Source organism: Panthera leo, chromosome B1 (assembly GCF_018350215.1).
Source record: "Panthera leo isolate Ple1 chromosome B1, P.leo_Ple1_pat1.1, whole genome shotgun sequence".
Classification (NCBI taxonomy): Eukaryota; Metazoa; Chordata; class Mammalia; order Carnivora; family Felidae; genus Panthera; species Panthera leo.
In genome coordinates, this window is record NC_056682.1 from 19651992 (window position 1) to 19659591 (window position 7600).

Below are 7600 nucleotides of genomic sequence, written 5' to 3' on the forward strand. Positions count from 1 at the left end.
ATTAAATAACAGGAAATTATCTCTTTATTCCCCACAATTCCTTCATTTTAAATGTGTTTCCTTCTGTATGCAGGTAGAGCGTCTCACCTCATCTATTTGCAGAGCTGATATTCAGGGTCTCAGAACATGGTCACATCTTCATGCATGCACGTTGTTACATACATTTACTATCAACCCAAACTATATGCTTGTGTATATCAGAGTTTCTTCCCCTATATTTCTAAGATGGCTGGAAGTTATCTCTATTGCTGCAGAAATCACTACCCAAGGCATGAATTTCCTGTCTCCTTCCCTACTATAAACTGAATGTATGTGTTCCCTCAAAATGTATATGTTGCAACCTAATCCCCAAATGTGTTGGTATTTGGAGACAGGGCCTTTGGGAGCTTATTAGATCATGAGGGTGGAGCCCACATGAATGAGATTAGTGACCTTTTAAAAGAGACCCCAAAGAGATCCCTCACCCTTTCCACCATGTGAGAACACAGCCAGAGGATGGCCTTGGATGAACCAGGAAGCAGGCCCTCATCAGACAAGGAATCTACCAACACCTTGATCTTGAACTTCCCAGCCTCCAGACCTGTGAGAAACAAATGTTTATTGTAAGCTATTCAGTCTATGGTATTTTTATTATTGCAGCTCAAGGAGAGTAAGCCATTCTCTGACTAGATTATGACTTTCAAAAGGCAAGAATTAATTTGTGCATTATTTCCATTATATGGCAAAGTACTTTACATATAGTGGTGCTTAATAAGTATAATTGAGTGAATGCAAGAAATTGGTGGCACTGACACCATTTTCTCATTTAGAAACAGGAAAAACGAATAATATGGCATCACAAAATAGTTGTGAAAATGGATTAAAAATATAAAATATGTATACTTATTGACAGGGGAGATACCATGATCACAAAGGTGGTTTTCCCAGGGCAAGGCTTATCCGTTGCATTCTGGATATGCTGACTCCTGAGATTTCCCCAAATGTGGGAAACTCGACTGCATAATTTGTGGTAGTGGAGGACTGTTCACGCTTTTCCCAGGGGAAAAAAAATATAAAATATGTTTAGGAAACTATAAAATGCCTTGTATATATGAATCAATTTGCCATACACACTGGACTTAAAGCAACAAAAGTTTAAGTATTGCTCCTACCTAAAAACTCAACAAGATCACAACTTTTAGCTGTTCCAAAGGTCAAATTCATTTACTGAAAGTTTATGGCACAACTACTCCACTACAGTTATCTTAACAACTATACAAAATATATATATATATGCTTCTTAATTTGGGGATACAGTTCCTAAAACAGCAACAACAAAAAAAGAAGAAATCCCAACCTAAATAGATTAAGTTTATTCCAAATGGATACAACTCAAGTCTGTCAAGCCATTTATGAGTCAACGTTCTGCTTCTCGTATGTTCCACTATTTTAAATGATCACAAGAGATTTTTTTTTTCTCCTGCAGCTTCTGTGTTTCCCAAGGATAAGTCCTGATATGCCTCCTCCTCATTATAAATAACCCTCAGTAATCCATTTTTACACTAATGGGCTACTTGGCTCTTTGTCTATGCACTCTTAAATCACCTGCAGTGTCTGTACCACTCCAAACCGTGAGACAAACTCTGGCCCAGATTAAAACGTACGCTAATAGGATTAATTCCATTTTGTACCTGTACACATTCTTCTCCGCATTTCGTACTTCAGTTTCTAGTAACTGAAATCCCTGAAACTTATTTGGTGGTCCCATATTTTCTACCCATAGCACCAGTTTCTCTAAAGCAAATATCCTAATGTCTGAGATGCCTAAATAAGTCTGCTGAACTTCTTCAAAAGTCTATCTACCTTTCCACTGATTTCTTGCAATTGGAATCTTGTTGATCATTTTACCCAGCTGCTTAACAGATTTTGGAAATTAATTTCAGTTTGAGCACTGACTAAAAATCTCCCAGTTTGGAGCGCCTGGGTGGCTCAGTCATGAAGTATGTCACTCTTGATTTTGGCTCACGTCACGATCTCACGGTTCATAAACTCAATCCCCGTATCAGGCTCTGCACTGACAGTACGGAACCTGCTAGGATTCTCCCTCCCTCTCTTTCTCTGCCCCCCTTCTCAAAAATAAATAAATAAGCTTTAAAAAATCCCCATTTTACCCGCCCTTCCAGAGAAAGGTTACTCTGTTTCAGCTCTACCTATTGGTACATATTCACATGTTGCTAACATTGGAAAATTTGTGGCTTGGCTTTATCTTCATAGTCAGATATTCAATGTTCTTTAAAAAATTAAATCAGCTGTAAATTAATGCAGGCATGAGAGAGAGCTGGTATTGATTATATGCACACAAAAGCTTCCTTCTTTCCTTGCAACTTTTTCCTTCCTTTTCATTTTCTGGATTCTAGGTGTCTGCCTGGAGTAGTGATTCTCAAAATTTCCCAAGTCTCTATCATTAAACTTCAAACAAACATACATTGAATAGCAAGTTTGTTCCTGGGAGTGTGGGGCTATAAACACATTTATGATGTCTTCTTTATCCTTCTTTATCCTGAGTGATGAGAAGTCATTGCAGCAGGATGAGAACCAAAGTCCAAGTCCTATCATTTCAGTGCTCCATGGGCTCCTATGAGTTTCTTTAACACGCTAGTCATACCCTTCCTGGATGCCTATGAAGTTTTCCTTCCAGAAAGTCACATGGACCATTTTGTCATCTCCTGCCTATCTTTACATCACTGTCACTTCATCAATGAGACTTTTTCTGAACAAGTCCTGTCAGCCTATAGCCTACTTTCCTACCCCGAGACTCTTTATCATCCCTTACTGCTGTGTTTTTCTCCATTGCACTTCCAATGTACTTTATATTGTATATGTATATGTACAGGAACTCAGCAAAAACTTGAATTAGTGAATGAATGAAGTACCAGAAATCAGGAACCATGTGAAATCATGAAGTAGACATCATTTCTAGTTGAGGAGGTTAGGAAATCCTTGACAAAAAAATTCATTTGAGTTGATCATTTTAAAACATGGATAATTATGATAAAAAGAGGAAGGTTCTAAGGCAGTATAAGCCTCATCAAAATGCAGATGACATTACCACAAGTTCAAACTCTTGCTAGCAAAGGAGACTCCCTCCCTGTGCAGTCTAGAGAATGGAGAACATCAGCCCAAGCAGAGGGGTTGCATAGAGAGAAAGTTATCAAAACCTCCAAGCTTTTTGTAGAGGACCTGAAACACTTAAGAAAGGCATGTAAAATTTACTCAAAAGGCCCTGAGAGTCACTGAGGGTGTTGAGAAGGAACATTCTGTTAAAATTTAGATCTTATTAAAAAATAAGCACAGCATAAGGAAATGAAACTAGGGTCACTGAAAAATTAGAGCTCAGGTAAAGGTCCCATGATAGATGTAAATAAAGAATGATAAAAAGTAGCATAAAAAAGTAGCATTCTTTTTTATTTTTTAAGTTTTTATTTTAACCCAGTTAGTTAAACTACAGTGTAATATTAGTCTCAGGTTACAATATAGTGATTCAACACTTCCATACATCAGCCCGGGCCCATCGTGACAAGGGTGCTCTTTAACCCTCATCCCCTATTTAACTCATCCCTCCATCCTCCTCCCCTCTGCTAACCATCAGTTCGTTCTATATACTAAGAGTTCGTTTCTTGGTTTGTCTCTCTTTCCCTCTCTCATTGTTTCCCTTTGTTTATTTTGTTCTTAAATTCCACATGAGTGAAATCATATGGTATGTGTCTTTCTCTGACTGACTTATTTCACTCAGCATTATACTTTCTAGCTCCATCCATGTTGTTGCAAATGGCATGATTTCATTCTTCTTAAGGTTGAATAATATTGCATTGTGTGTGTGTGTATATATATATTGTGTGTATATATATATACATACATATACATATATACATATACATACATATATACATATATACATATGTATATACATATACATATGTATACATATACATATACATACATATATATGTATATATATGTATATACATACGTGTGTGTGTATATATATGTATATATATATATATATATATATATACACACACACATACCAATCTTCCTTATCCATTCATCATTTGATGGACACTTGGGCTGCTTCAATATCCTGGCTACTGTAAATAATGTTGTAATTAACATAGGGGTGCATGTATCCCTTTGAATTAGTCTTCTTGTTTTCTTTGAGTAAATACCCAGTAATGTGAATGCTTGATCATAAAGTAATTCAATTTTTAACTTCTTGAGGATCCTCGAAAGCTTCCCACAGTTGCTGCACCAGATTGCATTCCCACCAATAGTGCAAGAGGGTTCCTTTTTCTTCACATCCTTGCCAACACCTGTTGTTTCTGGCATTGATGATTTTAGCCATTCTGACAGGTGTGAGGTGATAGTTCACTGTAGTTTTGATTTGCATCTCCCTGATGGTAGATGATGAACACTGTTTCATGCATTTCTTGGCCATCAGTATGTCTTCCTTAAAGAAATGTCTGTTCATTTCTTTTGCCAATATTTTAAATGAATTATTTTGGGGTTTTTTTTGGTGTTGAATTGTATAAGTTCTTAATATATTTTGGATACTAATCCTTTATCACATATGCCATTGGTAAATACCTTTTCCCATTCCATAGGTTGCCTTTTATTTTTGTTGATTGTTTCCTTCTCTGTGCAGAAGCTTTTTATTTTGATGAAATCCTAATAGTTTATTTTTGCTTTTGTTTTCCTTTCCTCAGGAGACCTATTTAGCTAGAAGTTGCTACAGCCCATGTCAAAGAAGTTACTGCCTGTGTTCTTTTTTAGGCTTTTTATGGTTTCAGGCCTCATATTTAGGTCTTTAATCAATCCATTTTTAGTTATTTTTGTCTAAGGTGAAAGTGGTCCAGTTTCATTCTTTTGCATGCAGCTGTCTAGTTTTCCGTAAACCATTTGTTGAACAGACTGTCTTTTGCTCATTGCATATTCTTTTCTGATTTATGGATTAATTGACTCTATTTTTGTGGGTTTATTTCTGGATTTTATATTCTATTCCATTGATTTATGTGTCTGTTTTTGTGCCAGTACCATAATGTTTTGACCACAACAGCTTTGTAAAATAACTTGAAATCCAGAATGGTGATGCCTCCAGCTTTGTTATTCTTTTTCAAGACTGCTTTGGCTATTTGGGGTCTTCTGTGGGTCCATACAAATTTTAGGATGCTTTTTTGTAATGCTGTTGGTAATTTGATAGGGATTATATCATTAAATGTGTAGATTTCTTTGGGTAGTATAGACATTTTAACAATATTTGCTCTTCTAACCTATGAGTATGGAATGTCTTTCTATTTCTTTGTGTCATCTTCAATTTCATTCATCAGTGTTTTATAATTTTTCAGAGTACATGTCTTTCACCTCTTTGGTTAGATTTATTCATAGGTATCTTACTATTTTTGGTGCAACTGTAAATGGGATTATTTTCTTCATTTCTCTTTCTGTTTTTTCATTATTCGTGTATAGAAATGCAACATATTTCTATACATTGATTTTGTATCCTGCAACTTTACTAAATTCATTTATCAGTTCTAGCAGGTTTTTTTGGTGCAATCTTTTGGGTTTTCTATATATAGAATCATGTCATCTGAAAATAGTCAAAGTTTTACTTCTTTGCTAATTTTGATGCTTTTTATTTCTTTTTGTTTTCCGATTGTTGTGATTAGAACTTTCAGTACTATGTTGAATAAAAGTGGTGAGAGTGAACATCCTTGTCTTCTTCCTGATATAAGGGGAAATCTCTAAGTTTTTCCCTATTAAGGATGATAGTAGCTGCGGGTTTACATGCATGGTCGTTATTATTTTGAGGTATGTTCCCTCTAAACCTACTTTGTTGAGGGTTTTTATCATGAATGGATGTTGTCCTTTGTCAAATTCTTTTTCTTCATCTACTGAAATGATCATATAGTTCTTATCCTTTCTCTTGATGTGATCTATCACTTTGATTGATGTGTGAATATTGAACTACCCTTGCAACCTGGGATTAAACCCTACTTGATCGTAGTGAATGATTTTTTTTTTGGGTATTTTTGGGGTTCAGTTTACTAGTATTTTATCGAGAATTTTGCATCTGTATTCATCAGGGATATTGGCCTGTAGTTCTCTTTTCTGGTGGTGTCTTTATCTAGTTTTGGCATCAGGTTAATGCTGGCCTTATAGAAAGAATTTGGAAGTTTTTCTTCCTTTTATATTTTCTTGGAATAGTTTGAGAAAAATAGGTATTAACTCTTCTTCAAATGTTTGGTAGAATTCGCCTGTGAAGTCTTCCGGTCCTGGACTTCTGTTCATTGGGAGTTTTTTGATTACTGATTTAATTTCTTTATTGGTTATGGGTCTGTTCAAATTTTCTTTCTGTTTCAATTTTGGTAGTTTTATGATCATAGGAATTTATCCATTTCTACTAGGTTGCCCAATTTGTTTTTGGCATACTGTTTTTCACAATATTCTCTTATGATTGTATTTCTGTGCTATTAGTTGTTATATCTCTTCTCTCATTTCCGATTTTGATTCCTTTCTCTTTTGTTCTTGATAAGTCTGCATAGAGGTTTGCCAATTTATTGACTTTTTTCAAAGAACCAGCTCTTCGTTTCACTGATTTGTTCTACTGTTTGTTTGTTTTTTAGTTTCTATATCATTTATTTCTGCTCTATTCTTTATTATTTCCTTCCTTTGGCTGGTTTTAGGTTTTGTTTTCTAGCTTCTTTAGATGCAAGTTTAATTGTTTTATTAAGATTTTTCTTGCTTCTTGAGGTAAGCCTGTATTGCTATAAACTTCCCTCTTAGGACTGCTTTTGCTGCACCCCAGAGGTTTGGACCATGGTGTTTTTCTAACTTGTTTCCATTTGTTATTTTCATTTGTTTCCATTTACTTTTTAATTTCTTCTTTGATTACACACTTGACCCATTTATTGTTTAGTAGCACATTGCTTAACCTTCATGTATTTGTGGTCCTTCCATATTTTTTCTTGTGGTTGATTTCTAGTTTTCATAGTGTTGTGATCAGACAAGATGCATGGTATGACTTAAGTCTTCTTAAATTTATTGAGGCTGGATTTGTGGGCTAATATGTGATCTCTTCTGAGGAATGTTCCATGTCCACTTGAAAAGAATGTGTATTCTGCTGTTTTGGGATGGAACGTTCTGAATATATCTGTTAAATTCATCTGTTTCAATTTGTCATTCAAAGCTATTGTTTCCTTGTTGATTTTCTGTTTAGATGATCTATCCATTGATGTAAGTAGGGTGTTAAAGTTCTCTACTATTATTGTATTATTATCGATTAGTTGTTTTATGTTTGTTATTAACTGTTTCATGGATTTCAGTGTTTTCATGTTGAGTACATAAATATTTACAATTGTCCCCTTAATTATTATATAGTGTCATTCTTTGTCTCTTGTTAGAATAATTGTTTTAAAGTATTTTGCCACATATAAGTTGCTTTTCTGGCCTTTCTTTTCACATTCATTTGCATGACAAATGTTTCTCCATCATCTTCAATCTGTAGCTGTCTTTAGGTCTAAAATGGGTCTCCTGCAGGCATATAGGTGGGTCTTGTTTTTAATCC

At 35.0% G+C, this 7600-nt stretch overlaps 1 non-coding gene across 1 annotated transcript; it reads left to right on the plus strand.

Moving 5' to 3' along the window:
• Positions 1 to 878: 878 nt before the first annotated feature.
• LOC122218856 lies at positions 879 to 1039 on the plus strand. Its single transcript, XR_006202165.1, has one exon. It is a non-coding gene; the product is annotated as a U1 spliceosomal RNA (small nuclear RNA).
• The last annotated feature ends 6561 nt before the right edge of the window (positions 1040 to 7600 follow it).